Source organism: Xenopus laevis, chromosome 2S (assembly GCF_017654675.1).
Source record: "Xenopus laevis strain J_2021 chromosome 2S, Xenopus_laevis_v10.1, whole genome shotgun sequence".
NCBI classification, from domain to species: Eukaryota; Metazoa; Chordata; class Amphibia; order Anura; family Pipidae; genus Xenopus; species Xenopus laevis.
In genome coordinates, this window is record NC_054374.1 from 9,150,298 (window position 1) to 9,174,817 (window position 24,520).

General features: G+C 38.3%; 1 long non-coding RNA gene across 2 annotated transcripts in view; it reads right to left on the reverse strand.

The window, feature by feature from the left end:
* LOC108709202 overlaps positions 1-24,520 on the reverse strand; it is a 211,807-nt gene that overhangs the window by 34,790 nt on the left and 152,497 nt on the right. For both annotated transcript variants that reach the window (XR_001934589.2, XR_005965712.1), the window contains one exon: positions 12,418-12,471. This is a non-coding gene — a long non-coding RNA (uncharacterized LOC108709202). The remainder of the gene's footprint in view (positions 1-12,417; positions 12,472-24,520) is intronic.

Consider the following 24,520-nt stretch of genomic DNA (forward strand, 5'->3'; position numbering starts at 1 on the left):
TGTGGTGGCCAGTCAGGTTGCCTAAGGTGCCCAGTCGCCTTGGCCCAGCCCTGCTTTCAGGACACTAGGAGCAACATCCCAGAATTCTTTCTGTGAGGAATGTATCTCCTCAACCAAAATGCTTTTTTGGTGGAGCAACAGAAGTGTCTTAAATACATTTATTACTTTTAATAGCATGGAGAATGGAGTACCTGTTCCAATCAGGAGCCTTCTAGAAGGAAGGGAGGGGCAATGCATATGCCTTTTTTTACCCTTTTCTAAAATAGGCTGTATTTAGGGCATCCGGAAAAACCATGGCTACTATCAAATGGGCTTGGACAGTATTATTATTATTAAGTTTAATGTGAAAGGTAAAGTGTAGTGATAGAGGTTAAGGAGATTGTAAAGAGAGAGCCAAAAGAGAGGGTAATTAAAGATGTAAAGGTGAGTGTACTCATTGAGGTAGAAGAGATACTTCTGAGGGTGATTAGGGAAAGTGTAATTAGTCAGGTTAAGGAAAGTTTAATGAGAAAAGTAAAGGCAAATGTAATAAGACAAGTAAAAAGTTTAAATAGAGAGCTTAAGGAGATATTAATTAGCATGTTTAAGGAGTAAAATGATAAAGGTAGTTGAGTGTTAAGGTACGGTTAAGAGACATGTAAGAAGAGAGTATAATTAGAAAGTAGTAATGGGTGTAAGAGAGGGAAAATGTGAGTGTTTGAGATAAATCTATTGAGATAGTAATGGTTAAGGGGTTTTCCACTTCAAAATGAACTTTTAGGGGGTTAAACTCCGAATGCAAAAATCATGAAAAATTCATGATTTTTTTTTTATTAAAAAAATCACGAATTGAAAAAAATTGACACTCGTCAAAATTAGCGAGTGCATAAAAATTATTTCGACGCCCTTTCATTTTTCGCCATTTCGCGACTTTCGGCTAAAGGGAAACTTCACAGATTGGTCACCTACGTTAGAATCACCCCTGGTTGTTACTAACAGTATAACTATTGATTTATTTAAACCATTACTTTACAATGGCGCATTAGACTTAAGTTGACTACACTTTCTTTATATATTAAAAATGCAAGGCATCTCTCATTTTCTTAGATCAGGAGATGCTCTTTATTCTTCCATCAATTGATATCTATTCAGCCGCATTCCTATCTCATGCCGACTATAAAATATCTGTTGACTGTGTGTCTCTCTTCCCTGACATTGATTAATGGCTAATGTCTTCTGACACAATGCTTTCCTGTTCATGGTTTGCCTGCCATACTGACGACCCCTTTCTAGCTGGGATTTCTTGCTTTATATCCTTTATAAACCAACATTGACTTAAACTCTTTGATTGCCTCAAGCATTCTTAGTAATAGCAGATCCCTAAACCCTGTTTTTTACCACTAATTAGAAGCTGGGGAGCTCAAAACCCCACCCGAGATAAGGCTATGCTCAGAAACTTCTATGTTTTATTCCAGCAATGCCTTGCTTTCATAGCAACATTCCAAAAAAAATTGATTTATTTGAACCAAAAATGTTGCAGAACACAAGTATCTGTATAGAAACTGGACAGAAAGGCTTAGAAAACTGGTTAAGCTTTTTGGAAAGCAACAAGGTGGTATGTGACTATGAAGATTTTCATTCATCCATGTTATGGTTTATCTAATATAAGTAATCCAAAAATGTCATCAATAATTTTATTCATGCAGCTCTCACAAGTAACACCTGTATCTAGGAGTTGCATGACACATTGGTAATCCTATCACAGTAACTACACAGAATCAACACCTCTGTGAATTTTCAGATGTCCCCTCTCTGAAGAGTTACAATGTGCCGTTACAAAAAGCCTCTAGTTTGGCGACCTCACCAAACAAGTGGATCTTATAGTGTATGGACAAATTTTGCCCTTATGTATTGTCAGGGCTGGACTGGGCCGGCAGGTCATCGGGAAAAAACCCGGTGGGCCCCACCGGCAGGGGGTGTAGGGTGCCCCGGGCCCCCCAGGAAAAGGCTATATATTGTTATTTGTACAGCATGTTTTCGCACTATATCTTATTATTTTGACTCGTCCCTGTCACGTTGCTGCTTATGTTGTCCCAAGCCTATGTCATAATGTTGCCTGGCCTCATTTGTTTTTTGCAAAAATAATCAAAGAACGATGGTCTTTTTAATTGTCGTCTCTTCTCTTTGAACCTCCCTTCGTTCCTATTTTTACCACCATTTCACATAAAGCAAATCCACTGGTAATCAGATTCCATCTGATCTGCCTGTGGTGGCTCAGGGAGCTGCGGTTGTACATGAAAGTTTTACCAATATCCTAGAGAATGTGGTAATTTTCTAAAATACCAATTTGTATAAAGATATCCTTGAACAGAAATCCCCCATTGTATGAAACTATTGCCTGTTACAAGTGAGTCATCTGCTCGTCTTTTGTAAACCCCAATTATGTTCAAATGACATGCAAAGCGTTTGTACGGATTTCTGTTGTACAATCCCTAATGTTATTTCACAGTTGGTAGTCAGAGACTGAAATAGTTGGTAGTCAGAGACTGAAATGTATCATATAACAGAGGCACGTCCATATGTCATTGGCTATGCACTGGCATCCTGCTCTCCTAATGGACCTTTTTAATTGTACATAATGATCTTCGGACCTACAGAGTTAAGAAAAGACTAGAAAGCTCTTAATGCAAAGCCATAAATAGTATAGAGAAAATGCTAGATATCTCATTTCAAGAGTTGAAATGATCCACACCCTATTAAATTCTCTACTCCACAGCCTTCTTCTGTAAAGCACAAATAGTAATGGACCTAGTCAGAGATCTCCTTGAACTAAGAGATAATTGAATACCAAAAGTTTCAGACCTACAGTAAGGAATGTCCACTTTATTAAATAACAAACAAGTTTTAGACAACCAAAACCCCATTAAAAAACTGTTTTAATTTGTTATAGGAAAAACGTACTTTGGAAATACAGAAAGCAGCCATTGCCTTACCATTAGCTTAGAACAGGTATGGGATCTTTTTTCTGGAAACCCAATATCCAGAAAGCTCAGAATTACAGGAAGACTATCTCCCGTAGAGTCCATTTAAATAATTCCAGTTTTTAAAAATGATTTATTTTTTCTTCATAATAGTAAAACTTGCTGGTAACAAAGCTGCAAGCCTCCATATTGGTGGAAAAACAATCCTTTTAGGTTTATTTTATTTTTATATTTTTTAAAGGTCACCTGCCACTCCCCATTGGAGGTGGGGGCTACATATTGATTGGCAGACCAGCTGGAGTATACACTCTCATAAGATTTAGTACACCAATAGGCAGTGTATGCTAAAAGTTTTCCATTATGCCTTTCTTAAAGATCCCCTTAAGTAAACCTTTAAAATAAGTAAATGTAAAAGTGATGAGGGGGCTATTCTTAGAAATTTTGCAACATACATTCATTATTTATTTTGTTTTTATTTCAAGATATTAAGGGATACATGTGCTGTTAATATGAATGAATTATGTTACAACAGCGCCACCTGCTGGTCAGTTTCCCACCAGTCTGACCACCAAGTAGTCAAGGACGTTGTCAGGAGAAAGAAAGAGGCTGCTCTGATGTTTTTCTGCTTAGGAAAATTTTTTTAAACCTTTCTCAAAACTTTCCTAAGCAGAAGAACATCAGAGCAGCCTCTTTCTTAGAATAGCACCCTCGTCTATTCTACAGTCACTAATTTTAAAGGTTTACTTGTCCTTTAACAAATTAAGGTTCTTCTGCTAGGGGATTAAAGGAATGTGGATGCATCCCAAGAATTAGCCCCATGTCGGACTTGATGGGCCTTGAAAAGTTACATATTTTGGCCAAAGGTCTGTGCTATCAAATTCTCCTTTTATAAAATATAATTCACATATTTATATTATAATATATTGTTTTTGTGTAAATAAAGTCTACAAAGGATTTCTTGCAGATGGTCAGCATCTTGCCAATGCTGAACGGTGGGTTTCCCCAGGTGTTTTCACTTTAAAGTATCAGAAATATTTCAATCACAACCTTCTTTGATAAACATTTTTAATTTCTAAATAACCTTAACATTCATATTGACCAAATGTTGCTAAAATTTGTTCACCATTAGTGATGAGCGAAATTTTTAGCCAGGTAAGGATTTTTTTTTGCCAAAAGACTCCAGTGTATTACGCCATGAAAAAATGCCCATTGTCTTCAATGCATTCAATGTTTTGCTAATTTTAGGCAAAGAGAAATGATAAAGATTCACTCGTCACTAATCACCATCTCAAATCTGGCACAATGCAATTATTTCCTAGTGAAGGGCTTACACTTCCATTTGGCTAATTCGGTATAGAAGTTATTAGCATTTTACCACATGGAACTAATGGTTAAAGTTTTTGAAATGCCATGAATTTTAAGGACATTTTATCACTTCTGTGATTTATTTTACTGTTTCAACAACTACTTTGACATTTCTCCAACGTCATCGGAAAGTTTTTGAAACTTTATTTAGTAGTAATGATTCTGCCACGTTATAAATAGGCCTCTTCACCTAGAGACCCCGCATAGACTAGAAGGGGAAGATGAGGAGGGAGACAAAATACATATTTTTCAAATACGCAATTTGAGCTCATTCCAGATTAAAGCGTTAGAGTAGTAAACACAGAACATAATATTTAATTTATACATACTATTTAACAAAGCATAGGCTGAATAACAGCCACTACTTTCTTGTTGCATCTTAAGTCTAGAGGCCTCATTTATTATTATAAGCAAAGTTTACAATACATAAAAAAACAGGTGCAAAGTATGTTATCCAAGTATCCAGGAAAACTCCAGGTCCAAAATATTCAGAATAAGGGCAGGACTACATCGGTGATTTCACCGCGATCCGAGGCTATACGCAAAATCGCAGGCATCACGTCGGATGTGTCTGCATCCGACAGTCGTGTTGCGTCGCATCAGCAATGCTACACAATCCGACACTGGCATTACTTACCTTATTTCCGTGGCATCCGACGTGACGCCTGCGATTTTGCGCAGTGCGGTTTTCCAACACTTTCTCCTAGTTTTCTAAACCTCTACATATTGGTACCATCCTTCATTTTAACCTACGTTTTACCCTAACCATATAAAAGTATTTTGGCCAAGGAGGATCCCTTGTGAATCACTAGTTTATCTGTGCAAATGGTGTAGGAGAAGGGAAGGAGTATTTATTGAAATGTGTGACTGGTTTTTTCAGGCGCAAATTCATTACCACTACACTAATTCACTAAAATGAAAAGCTGGGCGCTGAACGCTGGCGACTTTTCACTATCAATACTTCTTCAGTGCGAGCATTTCATATTGAAGATTCGCTAATGTTCATTTATGCCTAGTGAAAAGTCAGTAGTGATCTTACATTTAGGTTAATTTGAATAGGGCGGGTACATTAAAGTTGTATGGACGTCTTTATTGGAGATGTTGGTGCAAATGCTTGAAGTGGCCACTTATTATTACACATGTCCAAGGAAGCAAAATAAAGACAAAAGAGATAATATAATGCCCTAGACATGAGCCCACTGTAAAATGAATGTTCCATGGCCCTCAAATGTCTGGGGAAAAATGGTAACCCAAAAAAGTTTAAGTTAGAACATTTGCAGGCAATCCCGCTTTAAAAAGGAAAAGTCGCCAACTTTAACGCATTTCCGACAGACAGGATATGATGTAAGTGACAGAAGTTTGAGGAGGATGAAGCTTCATTTTAGCAGTTCGCCTGGTCTGAGGTGGCGAAGTCAACTCTGGCGAAAGAGGTAACGTTCAGTAAATTCTGCACTTTAGTGAATTTGCGACCATTCGCCTGAGCGAAAAGTTGCCTGGCGATAGAGTGCGAACAAATGCTAGTGACAGTCTCTTTCTCTAGAGAATTTTTATCTGCACCTGTTTTTTTTTTTTGAATTGCCGATGCCCCTGCGGATTGGATTTCTGGCGAATTTTCACTAGCGACAGCCACTTCGCCCTTTAGTAAATCTGCCCCATGGACTGTAATGTATAGTAAGATGAAAATGTTGTGTGAAAGAACACCCATTGATTTGAATGCATTAGGCACATTTTCTTCCTTTTCACTTATTTTTGACAAAATGGGTCAGATTTATCCATGACATGTCTTTCCACTCATCATTTCACTCTACTGCATTGCAAGTTCCCTATTGGCACTACATACAGTATATCTATGGCTAAAGATGGTTATAATTTTTATGTGCCAAACGGATTTATGTTAACATGTATCACACCAAGCTCTTTTTAGCTCTGACTTAAAGTATATAAAGCAAATAATGTCCCCCTTGTGTCACTTTTAAAGCCAGGGGACAATTCTGCTACTTTGGTATTTGACAGTTTTATTTAACAACCTGTAAAGAAATGCCACTCATTTATGGAAAATAACATTACTCCATTCGGGTGGACTTTCTAAATCACTGGGTTGGGTAAACAAAAAGGAAAATACAAAACCCTTATATTTAGTCGATTGGGGAAGTGGCTGGTAAATACATTCCTGCAATATGTATTATTTAGTTCAGCTAAAGGGGAAACTCATACAGTATATGTGACTAAACATTTCTAGGATATGCTTGGCCAAGAAAGGCAAAAGTATACTAATGTAATATGGCTCGACTCTGTTTCTTATATATTAAAGGGATACTGTCTTGGGAAAAAATGCATCAGTTAATAGTGCTGCTCCAGTAGAAGTCTGCACTGAAATCCATTTCTCAAAAGAGCAAACAGATTTTTTTATATTCAATTTTGAAACCTGACATGGGGCTAGACATTTTGTCAATTTCCCAGCTGCCCCTGGTCATGTGACTTGTGCCTGCACTTTAGGAGAGAAATGCTTTCTGGCAGGCTGCTGTTTTTCCTTCTCACTGTAACTGAATGTGTCTCAGTAGGACCTGGATTTTACTATTGAGTGTTGTTCTTAGATCTACCAGGCAGCTGTTATCTTGTGTTAGGGAGCTGCTATCTGGTTACCTTCCCATTGTTCTTTTGTTTGGCTGCTGGGGGGGAAAAGGGAGGGGGTGATATCACTCCAATTTGCAGTACAGCAGTAAAGAGTGATTGAAGTTTATCAGATTACAAATCACATGACTTGGGGCAGCTGGGAAATTGACAATATGTCTAGCCCCATGTCAGATTTCAAAATTGAATATAAAAAAATCTGTTTGCTCTTTTGAGAAATGGATTTAAGTGCAGAATTCTGCTGGAGCAGCACTATTAACGGATTCATTTTGAAAAAATTTTTTTTCCCCATGACAGTATCCCTTTAACAAAAAAGGCAAAAGTCACTATAAATGTTATATTCTTATTTCTTGTTATAATTGTAATTTAGCGATAATTGCTCCATGAAAGTAGCGTATATGGTCACCCTTTTTCTCCGATGACCCAGGTGTTCACAGACCCCAGGTCCCGCGCTTCAGGGTTCACAATGATTTAAATGTAATTCAAAGGGAAAAGCACTCACCAAAAATAGGATGAGTGGCCCAGGTGCGTTGCCCCAAACCTGTAGCTGAGGTGAGCTATAGTTGAAGATAAAAAATCAGCAAGATTTTATATGAGTGAGTCCACTCTTATAAAATCAACGGTTTTATTTCAGCCGGTTAAAAACATACAAAATCCTGTTTTTAACCTGCTGAAATAAAACCATTGATTTTACACGAGTGGACTCAAGGAGTGCTGGCCGATTTTATATCTTCAAGAAAGGCCAAAACCATGAGTGTATAAGGTTAGATAAAATAGAATTAAAATTCAGAAAAACAACTGCTGCATTTTATTTACTCATTACTGAAAGCAAAGCCTTTGACCAGACACTCCCATGCCTGAAGCAGAGAGGTCAAACAATACTGGGACATTTGTACAGACATTTCGGGGAGCAAGAAGTGGAAAACAGAACAAAATTAAAATATTAAAACAAGCGACGGGGAGTTGGAAATGTGAGGGGTTCAACATGAATGTCTTATAGGACAATATTACAGAGAGGAATATTTTATTATAGAGGTTTTGACAGCTCTTAAATCTATATGTCTTAGATGAAGAAACTCTTTTGCCAACTCAACAAAATTAACGTTGAATTTTGTTTCAAACTCTTGGTTCTATAAATCACTACGACTCTGCGGGCATACCGAATATTTACAAATATATTTTGCAGCAAGAGAGAATTGGTTAAAACCAAGAGCTCAGTAGGTTTCTTGCTCATCTAAAGTCTCCGATGGAACGAGCAGGCGACGTGTGCAGACTTTAAACAAGCTCCATGAAAAGCAAGTTACCAGCCCTTCCAGCTGTGAGGAGCTTAATAAGAACAATGGGCAAAACTTTACAGTTACTTCACTTCAGACCTGAGAGAGGAATTAAGATATTATTATTCTCCGCTTGCTTAACCCCTCTCCTGCCTGCAAGCCATTCCATGGTAATCTGCTTGTGGTCTCAACTAGAACTGAAGAATTATTAAAAGACTCTTCATTGTTTGTAGAATTGCCAATTTCTGAGACTCCCTTAAAACGCCAAAGTTGCCAAGCCCAAGAAATCCAGAACAATACGGGGGTTTGTAAGAGTAATGAAAATAGGTGAAAAACACATTCACATTGTAATATAGAAGCGCTTGCAGATCTATCTGTGGGGTACATTTTATTAATATGTTTCTGATGTGCTCCTACAAGACAGCTTACAAGGACTGCAGAGGAACAATGTTGTCTTTATTATTAATCAGCTGCAATCGAGACTGGTTCATGGGAAGATAAAATTATTTATCCAAGGTCAAACAGAATTTAAGAAAACAAATGCCACATCAAGTGTCTTAAGTCTATAGCTGCTTTTGGCAGCGGAGCAGATTAAATATATTCCCAAGACCTGCATTTAAAATACATTGTCTATCAAAGTGTCTGGCAATCGAGCATCTTCCCAGTTTCTTCAAAGAGCCAACGCATAGGGGCAGATTTATCAAGGGTCGAATTTCGAAGTTAAAAATACTTCGAAATTCGACCATCGGATTGAAATACTTTGACTTCGAATATCGAAGTTTTTTTCAGCGAATTTGGATATCCTGCGGTCAAAGTAAAATCGTTCGGTCGAACGATTAAATCCTTCGAATCGAACGTTTCGAAAGGATTTCAGCGATCGATCGAATGATTTTACTTCGACTTCAAAAACCGTAGAAAAATGCTATACAAGGTCCCCATAGGCTAACATAGCACTTCGGCAGGTTTAATTTGGTGAACTATTGAAATCGAATTTTTTTTAAAGAGACAGTACTTTGATTATCAAATGGTCGAATATTATATATAATATAACGAATTTACTTCGAATCGAAGTCAAAGTCGTAGTATCCTATTCCATGGTCGAAAATTCCCTCTAATTCACTTCGACCCTTGATAAATCTGATCCATATTCTTCTGAATATAAATTTGCATGTTAAATTATTTATGTTGAAAAAAAAAAATCATAAATAAATAAAGAATGTATATTCAGATCTACTCCACTATGTAATTATAGGTGGCTGATTAAACCTCGAGTGCTTACTACTAGGAGTATCATTCCAGGGTATAGGTTTAAAAAGACTAATGGGCAATATAATAAAAGGTGCAGAGTTTGTCTCTTCATCTGTAGCAGTGATCCCCAACCAGTGATTCACAAGCAACATGTTGCTCACCGACCCCTTGGTTATTGCTTCCAGTGGCCTCAAAGCAGGTGCCTATTTCTGGCTTGGAGGCAAGTTTTAGTTTCCTAAAACCAGGTGTACTGCTAAACAGAGCCTCCAGTAGGCTGCCAGTCCACATAGGGGGGAATACACAAGAGTGTATAGAGTCAAAAGTGGTGGGAGTAAAAGTGGTGGTAAACTGGAGTAAAATACTTTCTCCATATTCACAAACAGAAATCCACCTAAATTCCAACTCAACTGGCACTTTTCATATTTTAGTGAAAGAAAGACAGTTTAAGATAAATCGCCTCTTCTTCGGGGCAAATAATCTCCCTGAACTGCCTCGCGTTGGCTAGAATCTAAATCGCAGAAGGGATGGCACCGGGAGTGCTTGGTTTTCTGAAGTCGCCCAAGTTTCCTCGTGAGGCAACTTTGGGTGACTTCGGAAAACGAAGCGCACCGATTGCCACCCCGCAGGCGATTTACATTCTAGCTGATGTGAAAAACAGTGAAAGATTCAATAAAGGAGTAACTATTACTGCTAGAATTGTATGTTTAAATATTCTAATCAAGTGTTGTGGGGCAGAGACAAGTATTATTGTGACTGATTGACATACAGTAGGTATAAAACAATTATGGAGTACAAAGGAAGAAGTCATGTAGACACATAAATATTATGAAGATACAGCATGAAGACTCCTAAATGTTATTAACTATACTAAATTAAAACACTTACTGTCAAGAGTGTTGTCCTTTCACAAAGAAAAGATGTGGAAATGTGCTGGTCTATGACATTCTTTAGATTCTTTGAATGACTTACAAATGACATTTTGGGTTCATTGTATTCCCATGTACGTGCCTCAAACATGTTTATAATATGCTAAAGCCACTGGTCATAAGAAAATTGTCACACTTTTCTACACCTAGGGGGTTATTTACTAAACTCAGAATTCAAAAATCATTCATTTTTCGGAATTTATTAAACCCCTAGGATGGAAAAGTCTGAATCTGAAAATCCGGCATCTCAGACCTGTCGAGGTTGCATATAAGTCAATGGGGCAAATTCACTAAGATTCGTAGTTGCACCAGGCGTAACTTCGCCGCACTTCGCCGCACTTCGCCAGGCGTAGTTTCGCCAGCGCTTCGCAAATTCACTAAAATCCGAAGTTGCGCTCAGGGGTAGCGTAAGGTTGCGAAGTTACTCTAGCGATGGTTAATTTGCATACGGCGCCAAATTCAAATTTCAATGGAGGAATACGTACAATCACTACAAATGCCTGGGAAACCTTCAAAACATCAAATAAAATTTTTATTTTGCCCTACACATGTGCACACTGTATAGGTAAGTTGCCATGAGTCAGGAAATGTAGGGGGGAAGGAGGGGAGCCCCAAAAAAATTTAGCTCTTATCACAGATGGTCACTTGTAGGGATGCACCGAATCCAGGATTCGATTCTGGATTTGGCCAGGATTCGGCCTTTTTCAGCAGAATTTGGATTCGGCCGGAACCTTCTGCCCAGCCGAACTGAATCCTAATTTGCATATGCATAAGGGTAATCATGTGACTTTTTGTTTTCCCTTCCCACCCCTAATTTGAATATGCATATACAAATTAGGATTCAGATTTGGTTCAGTATTAGTGATGGGCGAATTTGTGCCGTTTCGCTTCGCCGGAAAATTTGCGAATTTCGCGCGAAATTCGCGAAATGGCGAAAAATTCGCGAAACGGCGCCGGCATCTCGTTTTTGACGCCGGCGCCCATTTTTTTTACGCCGGCGCCCGTTTTTTGACGCCGGCATCCGTTTTTGATGAATTTGAATTTTTGCTGCGAATTTTCGCGGGCGTTTCGCGAATTTATTTGCTGGCGGCGAATCGCGCAAATTCGCCGCAAATTCGCGCGTGGCGAATAAATTCGCCCATCACTATTCAGTATTCATCTGAATTTTTCACGAAGTATTCCGGGGTTTGGCCAAATCCAAAATAGAAGATTTGGTGCATCCCTAGTCACTTGTTCTTCTGGCCTCTCCTTTCTCATCCTATCTGGTCACTTGACTCTTCCCCCAGATCTTGGCTCATACCCTGGCTAGTCACTCGCTTTCATCCTACATCTTTGCCCAATTGCTTCCACCGCTGCTCATTTGACTCACATCCCAGATAATTCACACGCATGCTAGTCACTTGGCTAACAACTAGTCAATCAATCAACTGGTCAGTCTGTTCAAACCCTAAACCTTTTCACTCCCCAGATGTGTACCCCACTGGCTCAAACCCCACCTTGTGATTTTGGTCAGCCCATACCGCAGGAATCAGGAGAAGGGTTAAGAGCAGCCAGATAAAGCAATATACACGGTTGTTCTTTGAAGCACTACTCTGTATAATTTTAATAAATTTTTTTAAAAACCATCATTAGAGTTATTCTCAAAATACTCGGGATTATTTTCATACATTAACCTGAATTAGAATGATGTGAATTTTAAAAACATAAAGGATGTGATCATCGTTTCCCAGGGGCGACGTGAAAATTGCTATTGCACCGTGGAAATGACAAATTATCACATACAAATTACTGAAGCCTGTGCACTTCACACAAACTCTTTACATATGGATGCATTTATTAGATACACTTATCTTCCCCATGCTGCATTAAACTACCTTAGAATGATTATTTATTCCTTTCGACTTAACTGCAAGTGCCCTCACTTATATACAAAGGCATTGTGTAAATAAATGTACAGTATAAATTAACTGTGAATGTTGTACCTGCCTAAAGTCATCAATCAATTACACTGACCTCAATTAATCTTCCAGCAGGTGCTCTCCCGCCTCCACTTCATTATAGGATTTGCTACAAATGCAAAAAGACATATATATATCAGAAATTCATCATACAAGGGGTAAATATTCTATGGCATCTCCAGCAAAACAATTTATGTTTCTATTTCTTCAGTTATAATTTCATTTACAAGAAGATTTATTACTGATGAATGAAATTGCATTTGATCACCATTCATGACGCTGGCGTTAAAGTCAATGGGCGTCCGAATAGCATTGACACGCAGTGATTTTGACATGAGCGACTTTTGACGCCGGCGAGTTTTCACGGGAGTTTCACTAATTTGACGAAATGCGCAGCAAATTTGAGCTAGGCGAATTTATTCGCCCATCACTAGACATGGGCTGTTGGCAAAAGACACAAATGTGGTGAATGTCATAAAAGTCATAGAATAAAAAAAAAATCATAGTTAAGAATCCAAAGTGAAAGGGGCAGATTTATGGTCGACTTTTGAATTCATGGGTGTTTTTTTTTAAATTCCCATAAGCTCAAAATTCAACCAATCTAAATTTATTTAAAAAATCGATTCTTCTAAACTTGGGTGAATAGGATCGACCCAATAACTTGAATCAAATTTTTTAAAAACTCTATTTGCTTGCAATATGCCAACTACCACAATGGGTTCCACAACCAAACACCCAGACTGTCCAAGTTCTTCCTTAACAAGTCCCATCCTGACTCTTACCAGGGGTGATTCACCTTTCAGTTAACTTTTAGTATGTTAAAGTATGACAAACAAGTGCTCTTCAAGACTAAATTACATTATTGCTTCTTTTTTATTACACATATTTCTATTCAGGCGCCCTCCTATTCATATTCCAGTCTCTTATTCAAATCAATCTATGGTTGCTAGGGGAATTTGGACCCTAGCAACCCAATTGCAGAAATTGCAAATTGGAGAGCTATTAAATAAAAAGCTCAAAAACCACAAATAATAAAAAATGAAAACCAGTTACAAATTGTCTCAGGATATCACTCGCTACATCATACGAAAAGTTAATTTAAAGGTGAACAACCGATTTAAGCATACGAACAAAGGAAGCTAAATCCAAAAACTGCATGATAACTGCGTCAGTGCTTTATTAATAGTGATGGGCGATTTTTTTCCATTACGCTTCTCCGCGAAATTCAAAAATGTCCCTCGAAATTCGCGAATTGGGTGAAAAATTTGCGAACTGCGAATTTTGACGCCATCGACAATTTTTCCGGTGTCAAAATTGGCACCGGCACCCATTAAAGTCAATGGGCATCCGCTAATCGTCGTGAATTTTTGCGACAAGTTCGCAATTTTTTTTGGAGACAGTGAAACACGGAAACTTGGTGCAAAATCGCGTCCATCACTATTTATTAATGCTGTTTTCCTGCTTGGATCCAACATCCTAGGGTCTTATTACAAAGTGAATAAACATGGTAAGACATGGATACGTTTGTGCCCATTTGTACATGTTGTGATGTTGCAAATCCCCCATAATGGGAATCATGCATCCCCACTTTAAGGGACATTTTTATGCATTTTTTCTTATGTGACCACCAGAAGCAATGTAAAATAACTGTGTCAAATCAGGCATTCCCACGGCACAAAATTACACAGCATAAATATATATGCCCCTAAATCCCTTCAATTGGGAGCAATTTCACAGGTGCACAAGAGCAATGTACAATAGGAACCATCCAGTCAAATGGAATTTAATGTACAGAGCTGATAAATAGGCCTAACGGGTGCATTGGAGTAAGATCAATAAACACAGGAGCAAGTGTTCTAAAGCTGATGTTTTGGTAAATTCAACTAATACAATTCTTCATCTTCATATAATCTTCTGTCCGCTCCTGTACTGACTCTTATCGTTGGCATGACCATGGGAAGACAGTTTTTAGCTGCGGTAGATTAAACCAGATCAGAGATGATCAGAGGCAGTGACATAACTAGATATTACTGGGCCCCACAGCAAACTGTTTTTCAGGCCCCCAAAATGTCTAGAGGTTGACCTGTTTCAATATTTATTGAAATTGTATATGAATTAGGGCTTCATGGGGCCCCTTTACTTCCTGCCCCCAGGGTCGGACTGGGCCGGCGGGAGACCGGTAAAAAACCCAATGGGCCTCAGCTGGCCCAGACCTTCTCCTCCAACTGCCTCAGGAAACTAAGTCTTCTGTGCATGCTCGTCGCATCTTTTGCGTGCACACGGAACTTTCGTGGAGGCTGCCCAGAAAAGAAAGTTAATGCGACGGTGCTGAGCATCTTCTACACGTTGCGTCTTTTGCTCATGTTCGTGGAGGTCGGGCAGGGGGGCTGGAGCTCAGGAGGGGACCCCAGGGACTGCCGGGAGGGGGGCCCTGTGACAACAGCCCTGGTAGGTATTGATGTGTGGGTCGGGTTTTTCCCAATCCATGCCCTCCCTCCACCCGTTCCCGCCAGAGCCCGACTTCCAGCTTCTTTTTATAGACCTGCGCCGCCCCGCCAATGATGTCACAAAAGGGACGGGGCGAGCAGGGGTATGGTTATAAAGCCAGAAGTTGGAAGCCGGCAGTTGATGGTGGCAGGAGGAAGAACTCGACACGGACCCGTCCGCCACCTGCAAATGGGGGGTGTGAGGTCGGGCTGAACCCCACTGACTCGCAGGTAAACCACATCACTACCATTGGGCCCCGGGCCCCCCAGTCCGACCCTGCTTGCCCCCCCCTGCAGCCACAGGGTCTGCTTCCTCTATAGTTACACCATTGATCAGAGGGCTAAAAACAACAGCACACAGTATAGGTAGGGGATTGAGAATCTTTTGCAAATATATTGCATATACTGTACAGCGTATCTTTGGAATGGATGTTTAAACTGTGTTCATGTTTATTAGGGTATGAAGCACATCTTAAATAAATATTGTACCAGTTCTTTAGCACGATGGCCTTCCAGTGACAGCTCTGCTATTTTGGAGTCAGTTTGATCCTAATTGCCCCTGTACAATATATAAAGTCGAGGGTCTGCTGACCTGTTACACCTTTATCTGACAGTTAGAGGCAAAGAGATCAGTCCCGGGGTTATCACAAGAAAAGGTGAGACAGGTTTAAATCAAACATCAATTAATGTAATATAAAAAATAAATGAAACCTTTATTTTGGTAGTAAAATAATATATATATAAAACATATTCACTAATTGAGTCAAAAATGAAGATGAACATTTTAAGTCCCCTTGAAAGGAAACTGCTTTACCTGCTTGTGTTTAGTAATTGTTATGTCTGTGTTCTGAAAAACAGCACACAACATCAGCACAATACAGGCCTCTACTGACAATATTTGAGATAATAAAATGTTATTTATTTTGCAATTTAGCCTTTCACTTAAATGTCAAAGTGAGAATGCCGTCTGCAGTCTTTTGAAACGAATGATATCACAATTCCCACTATGGCAGTTTCACTGGAAAAGTGCAAGGCTAGAGGCTTTAAACACCAAGGGGCACATTTACTAATGGTCGAATATCGAGGGCTAATTAAACCTCGATATTCGATTATCGAAGTTAAATCCTTCGACTTCGAATATCGAAGTCGAAGGATTTACCGCTATTCGTTCGATCAAACGATCAAAGGAATAATCGTTCGATCGAACAATTAAATCCTTCGAATCGAACAATTCGGAGGATTTTAATCCATCGATCGAACGAAATTCCTTCGATCAGAAAATTGCTAGAAAGCCTATGGGGACCTTCTCAATAGGCTAAAATTGCACCTCGGTAGGTTTTAGTTGGCGAAGTAGGGGGTCGAAGTTTTTTTTAAAGAGACAGTACTTCGACTATCGAATCGTCAAATAGTCGAACGATTTTTAGTTCGAATCGTTCGATTCAAAGTCGAAGGTCGAGGTAGCCAATTCGATGGTCGAAGTAGCCAAAAAAACATTCGAAATTCAAAGTATTTTTTCTTCTATTCCTTCACTCGAGCTAAGTAAATGTGCCCCCAAATGTCAAAACAGAAAGCGAAAAATAAACACAGACATGTATTATTTTAAAAAGCAGAGCAGTCATAAACAACTTAGAAATTATCCTTTTAAATAAAGGATGTCATCATATAATGATGTCATTATTATCATAAATAATGTATCCCTAGGAAAAATAATAAAAGTTGCATTAGCCTAAGCCCTTGTGCGGTTATATGGCCATGAAACACCTTAATGAGTCATTATGTTACATATCCAGTCACTAGTGATGGGTGAATAAATTTGTCTGGCACGAATTCGCAGTGAATCTCCGCGTTTCCGTGCCGGCAAATAAATTTGCGAATCTCCCATGAAAATTCACCGGTGAAAATTTTCACCATTTTTTCGTGAAAACTTTAGAATTGCTTGATTTTTTCGTGAAACCATTCGAATTGCTTGATTTTTTTTGTGAAAACGTTCGAATTGCACGATTTTTTCATGAAAACATTCGAATTTCACGATTTTTTCATGAGCTTTCCGATTTCACGATTTTTCGCCGTTTCGCGAATTTTACAGGAAATTTGCAAAAAACGGGAGAAATTCGCCCCTCACTACCAGTCACTCCAGCCTTTATACATTACATTTTTTTGGCTCACTAACTATATCAGAAACATTTCTTATTTACCAAGTTTTTATTTTTATACTGAACAATTCCTTTAATGAAATATTTATATGAGCATTAATGTATCGATAATACAGGTATAGGATCCCTTATCCGGAAACCCCATATCCAGAAAGCTCCAAATTACAGAATGGCCATCTCCCATAGACTCCATTTTATCCAAAATTTAAAATTTTTAAAAATGATTTCCTTTTTCTCTATAATAATAAAACAGTCGCTTGTACTTGATCCCAACTATGATAAAAGTAATTCTTATTGGAAGCAAAACCAGCCTATTGGGTTTATTTAATGTTTAAATGAATTTCTAGTAGATTTAAGGCATGAAGACCCAAATTACAGAAAGATCCGTTATCCGGAAAACCCCAGGTCCCGAGCATTCTGGATAACAGGTTCCATACCTGTATACTTTACCGAATGTTTGAGTGTTCTAATACACTTGAATGCAAACCAGGAAAATCTGCAATCATTTGGGGCAAATAGAATAGTTTTAGTGTATTCCTCATAAGTCTAAACACCAACACAAAATTGCCGTGTTCCTTTTGTACATGAAATCTAATCTGTGTATAAATAGCCCCATTCCTGCAGACTCTCATTACTTTCAAGTGAACAATTCCAGCCAAGGGTTCTCAATGTTGTGCTGTTTAACAAGGGACTCTTGAAGGAAAGTGTTAATTTTATTTCCACGAGGAAATTGCAGAAAGCAGCGCTGAATATGATTGCATCTTGATTATAGCTCAAGCAGCAGCCATCCCTAAGGGCTCTTAAATACAGGCATTTTTTAACATTTTTAAGGTGCGGTGGGGATTCTGTACTTTATACCACACAAAAAGGCAGGAGTTAACTGTTTCATGTCTGGTCTATGAGTCTGGACCTAAGAGAGCTGTTATGGATAGTGATGGGCAAATTATTTGTCCCGTTTCGCTTTGCTGAAAAGTTTGTGAATTTCCCACGAAATTAGCAAAACGCATAAAAGTCAATGGACGTCAAAATTACTTTGACACTCGTCAATTTCGGCGCCTGCGACAATTTTTATACGAGCACCTATTTTGTCCAAATGTAGTAAAGCCAATGGGCGTCCGAATAATTTTGACGCGCTACAATCCTCATGCCTGCGACTATTCGATGCCCGTCCAAATTTTTTTGACGTGGCAAATTTTTCGCCAATTAATTTTCTTCACAGTTTCACGATTTTAATCGCCGGCGACGAAACATGGAAGTTCGCCGCGAATTCTTGTCTGACGAATTTATTCGCCCATTACTAGTTATGGACACTGAGGGTAGGTAAAGGGGTGGTTTGCCTTTAAGATAACTTTAAGTATGTTTTACCTTCCTCTTAAGGGCTCACTAATGCCGGCAACCCAAAAAACGATTGCTCTTTGAGCTTACGGTTTTAACGTTATTGTTACTTTTTATTCATTAACTTTCTATTCAGGCCCTTTCCTATTCTTATTCCAGTCTCTCGTTCAAGCTACTGCCTGGTTGCTAAGGCATACAAGACCCTAGCAACCAGATAGCTGCTGAAATTCCAAACTGAGGAGATGCTGAAAATAAACAAATTAACTGAAAAAAACCCAATACATACAAAAATGATGAACAATTGCAAATTGGTTGAAAATATCAATGTTTACATAATACTAAAAGTTCATTTAAAGGCGAACCACCCTTTTAATACTGCCCAAACTACTGCCTGGTTGCTAAGACATACAAGACCCTAGCAACAAGATAGCTGAACAAAAAACTCAATTGTCATACTAAATCATACTAAAAGTTAATTTAAAGGTGACCCACCATTTTAAAGCTGCACAAAAGTAGTTTTGTCCTGTCTGATGGTACCACACGTAGATCTGAAAGCCACTACAGCCTTTTCATACAAACATGTCTAAAAAGCCTAACAAATGTTGCAGTTGGGGTAAGGAAGGGGGATTGAAAGTCACATTCTACTTCCTGTTTGTAAAGCACAATCAAAATGAATCACTAGTACACTGAAAAGCCTTAGTTGAATGAGTGGATTCTTATCTGAAAGCCTGCCAATGGCTGCAGCTGGTGGAAGGGAAAGGAGGGCTTTTCAGTGGACTTCTGATCTGTATTGATCATGGTCATTTGAATAAGAACTAGAAAATGGCTAGACATGGCACAACATACAATATTTGATTTTGTGGCTACATGTATTTGGTTCTGGGAATAGCCAGTGTTTCTATATCTGGAATTGCTCTTTCTTCTCTTGGCTTACTCTTTCCTCAACAAGAAATAATGTGCTTTACCCAGAACTGAAACTGTACTTGGCTCATGGCACATCTTTCCTGAACAGCATTCAACAATATTCTGGGATAGATTTCCTTGGCAACAAATAGATCTCTCCCTTCTTTCACCTTTTTTTCAGTATTTTGTACTTTCAGGCTCACATAGTTCTAAAGTTTCAGTCCTGCTTCCAACATTTGATATATTACAGCTGATATGTTATAATGACCCCGTGGCCTGCCAGACGTTGGAGTGTACAAAGCCAGGGCTGAATGATTTGAGAGTGAGAAATACATTTAGATTGATTTTTTGTAATCAATAAACGTCATGTTTTATTTGCGTGGATTTAAAGCAGATTGCCGTAAAAAGGGATTTTGGCTAATTTAGATGCACTATATCTTTACCCTTAGTGATGACATGTTTGTGCTGTGCAAATTGATTTAATAGCAACCTCAGTAATATTCTTTGGTTAATTATACCTATCACAGACTAATTACTGTCTCTATGCAAGCTGTACGTACAATTTAAAGGAACAGTTCAATGTGAAAATAAAAACTGGGTAAATAAATAGGCTGTGCAAAATAAAAAATGTTTCTAATATAGTTAGTTAGGCAAAAATGTAATGTATAAAGGCTGGAGTGACTGGATGTGTAACATAATAGCCAGAACACTACTTCCTGCTTTTTAGCTCTCTAACTCTGAGTTAGTCAGTGACTATAAGGGGGGGGGGTCACATGGTACATTTCTGTTCAGTTAGTTTGCAATTGATCCTCAGCATTGAGGTCAGATTCAAAAGCAAAAGATATGACCCATATTGCCCCCCCTCAAGTCTCTGATTGGTTACTGCCTGGTAACCAGGGTAACCAGTCAGTGTAAACCAAGAGAGCTGAAAAGCAGGAAGTAGTGTTCTGGCTGTTATGTTACACATCCAGTCACTCCAGCCTTTATACATTACATATTTGGCTAACTAACTATATTAGAAACATTGTTTATTGTGCACAGCCTATCTATTTACCCAGTTTTTATTTTTACCTTTAAGTTTTCCTGTATTCAGCATAAACCTCCAGGGCTAGGGCTTGAGCATGCTCAGTTTGCTCCACTCCCCCTCCCTGTGTAATCTGAGCTCAGAGCTATGCGCAAGCAGGGAGAGACTCAGGGAGGAAGTGATGTCACACCAAGCTAATATGGCAGCTGCTATCCTAAACAAACAGAGAGAGCTTCGAGAGCTGTTTACTCAGGTATGATAAAGCATTCTACATAATAAATATAGCGTTATAGCTTGCTCACTATGGTGGCTAATCTATTGGCAGTAAACTGACTAGGTAGCTTTCCTTCTCCTTTAAAGGAGATGTAACACCTACAATAAAGAAACATCCTTGAAGTATTTTCTTGAATACATTTATTATTTACTTTTTCTAGTTTTATTACAGGGAAAAAAAGAGGATTTAAGTGCCTTTAATTCTCTGACACTTACTAACCTACTAACCCTTTATCTTAGTCCAGGTAGGGTTATATTTTTGTCCAGGGCTTATGTAGGCTCTGTACTTCTAATGGGGTCACTTCTGCTCACTGCGACACCAACTACCCCCAACTCTGCCGCTGGATTTAGTGGAACAGTATCCAGCAGCAGGGAAAGAGTTTTTTTTTAAAATAAAAGTTTGTTTACTATATAGGCCCCTTAAAGGTACTGCCTTATTCACAGGCCCTTGATTGGCTATATTGTAAATATGGCCCTAAGTACAGGTATTACTACTCCACAGAGGAGTCTACTGCAATGATAAGTCTTTCTGCATAGGCTGCCCCTATTTATTAAACCTCAAATATTTCTGGTTGAGTTTTTAAATGGGAAAAAAACAAATTAAAATAAAACTCAAATTTTTCAAGATTTGTTATGCTCTGAAGCTGATAAAAATTAGAATCCAAACATATTTCAGCTAAAACCTGTTGAAATCATGTAGAAGTCAATGGCAGATGGTTCATTTAACAACTGGAATATGTTTTTAACCTTCATGATTATCGATAGTTTCAGGCTGTTTGCACTGATTTTCGTTTGATAATCCAAACAATTGGGTGTGAACTCAAAAAAGTCATACAGTTCAAGCATCAAATCAAAAAAGTCACACAATTCTAATTGTCGCACAATTTTGTAGCTGCGTTTTTTTCACACTTTTTTTTTTTGAGAATAATTATTGGTAAATTAAGGGGATTTGGGTTTGGAAGTTTGGTCAACATTTTGTTGAGTTTGAGGTAATACCCCAAAAGTCTTGGTTGATTGAATAGGGACCATGATCTCTATTTGTTTCTATAGCATGTTGGTTTTTTGACACTGAGTTTTAATGAACATTGACCGATATGGACATCAATATAGAGATTTCCGAATAGTTACTGTATGTATTTGTATTACATTGTGAACAAATTGTAGAGCTAATATATTGATTCATAATATACCCGAGTAGAGCTTGCGCCCAGGCTTGTCACCTGCTGTCCTATGGCCATAGCAACCCCAAGACACAAGCCAAGATGGAGTACCTGGACTAAACAATTGTGCTAGTGTGGGCTTAAGGATCAACATCTTGTGGGAGGATTAGTACCATGTCCTCCAATTGTAGGGAAAGTAGAATGCACTTGTATGTTACAGAGTGGGGGAACTACTTAAAAAAGAGCACAGAACTTTGTGGAGCGCCTTCCCTACATATAATGATGCTGTAAGTTGCAATGTTTGCACATAGCCTGCCCTGTTAGCAGTTGGTAATTGTGATTTTTTTTAGTGATATTAAGTGAGATGAGGTCTGGGTTTGTGCTAAACTATGACACCATGTGAAGAAATTGTGACATTGGCTTTAGATCCTGCGATTGTTGAACCAAGATAAGAAACCGCAGCCAAGGAATATAAACCAAACACCAGAATTTACAAGATTTGCAATTATATTAAAAAAAACTGATACATTAAGAGCAGACAATTGGCAAGAACTAATGTTATACACATATAAAGTCTATTTAAGAGATTACTGTTTTGTGAATAAACTATTATTGAAAATTACCACTTTTGTTGGTGTCTGCTTGGAGGAGGTAAGTTCATTACTACCTCCTCTGAATTACCCATTGGGTAATTTTAAGTGCTTTTAGCTATTTTTATCCTTTTGGCGCCTCTGTTTTGTCTTACTACTATATCGAGTCCACCCCGAGTGGAGGGGTATCATCCCCTTTTTCTTCTTCTACAGAGAGCGACGTTTTATTCCTGAGTGGGGTCAGGATAATCTCCCCACCTGCCTATACAGTGGTTGCCTATCGGTAACCCTGATTTGTGAGTATTAACTTGTTTACTCTACCATTACTCCCTGTAAAAACACATTACACTATTGGGGCTCTTGGTGTTCCTTTTTGTCTCCATTTAAGAGATTATAGTATTCTTTAATTGTGCATGAACAGAAAGTGCCTGCAGCATGATCATATTTTCCAATTTGGAGAATATATCTAAAGATTACATTTGTAAAGGCATTTGAAAGCAATGACTAGTTTGCACAGAAATCACAGTAAAAGGAATTATTTTGTAGGTTTGTAATTTTGCTGGGCTTCAGATCAAGTAGATGTCACTTGCAAAATCATGAACATGTACTCTCCTGAATTGTGCAACCTGACTTTGTCCTGTTTTATTGCTCATTAAAGCGGAGAACGCAGATTTGATTTTTATTTACAAAGCACAAGCAGTTGTTAATGAGAGCTATTCACTAGTCATTATCACGAATTTGAAATATACAAACCCTTTTAAAAATTAAACTTTAAGTAGAATAGGTCTCTTTAAGTTCCAGAATCACAAAAATAAAGTAATTCAGGGCAGCCCAATGGAGTGGAATCAGTTTTGCAATGCAGTGTAAATGATGTATGGTTAAACTTCTGACCTGCTGCAGAGCTACACAAGCAAGAAGGTTTGATTTGGTGTCCAACATTAAGGCCAATTTTTTTCTGATCTGATGTTTCATAAAAAAAAAATTGAATTTTTCGAGATTTATTAAATCCCGATGGTGTTAAAAGTCAGAATAAAAAAGTACTCCAACTCACACCTGCCGAGTTCATGTAGAAGTCAATGGCAGATATCCCATTAAAATCCTAATCTGGACTGGGTTTTGTTCAATAATCCGAAGATTTCGTAGGCATCAAATGCAAAAAATTGCAATTTTCAGATACAAATCCAAAAAATTCATACAATTCTTTTTTTTTCACAATTTTATCACGTTTTTTCCTGCACAAGAAATTTTAGGAAAAATGTATTGATAAATAGGGGGGAAAGTGCAGATTTGGCCAGAGTAGTTTTCAGAAAATACTGAGTTTCAGATTTTGATAAACAACCCCCTTAATGTTTATATTATTTTTTGCAGACTTAAGATGTAGAGAGCCAAATTATGGAAATATTCCTTATCCAGAAAACCTGGATCGGGGTATATGCCCCAATGATTGCTAGAAGGCTTATTTGTTAAATGGTGGTTATGGAAAAAATTGGGAAATTATAGAAAAGTTTTTTTTAGCTTTCCTTATAAATCAAACGTCATCTTTGACATAGAAATGTTTTACTCTGATATTTGTTTGATGGAAGTTTTTTTCCCCACTATTTCCTTTTTAAATAGAAATTCAAAATCCTCTTTAATGTTATAATGTTACAATGCACTTAAAGGAACAGTTCAGTGTAAAAATAAAAACTGGCTAAATAGGCTGTGCAAAATAAAAAAAGTTCTTATATAGTTAGTTGGCCAAAAATATAATGTATAAAGGCTGGAGTGAGTGGATGTGTAACATAATAGCCAGAACACTACTTCCTGCTTTTCAGCTCTCTAACTCTGAGTTAGTCAGCGACTTGAAGGGGGACCACATGGGACATAACTGTTCAGTGAGTTTGCAATTGATCCTCAGCATTCAGCTCAGATTCAAAAGCAACAATTATGGCCCATGTAGCCCCCCCCCTCAAGTCACTGATTGGTTACTGCCTGGTAACCAATCAGTGGAAACCAAGAGAGCTGAAAAGCAGGAAGTAGTGTTCTGGCTACTATGTTATTTTGCACAGCCTATCTATTTACCCATTTTTTATTTTTATACTGAACAATTTCTTTAATGCCTTGCAGCCTGACATTGTTACACCTGGAGTCCTTTATTAATGGACCCTAATGTGTTTGCCTTAGACCACACCCTTGCCTCCTAGAAAGACAGTGGGAGGAGCTAAGAAGCTCTCAGCAAGACTGCAGTGAGACAA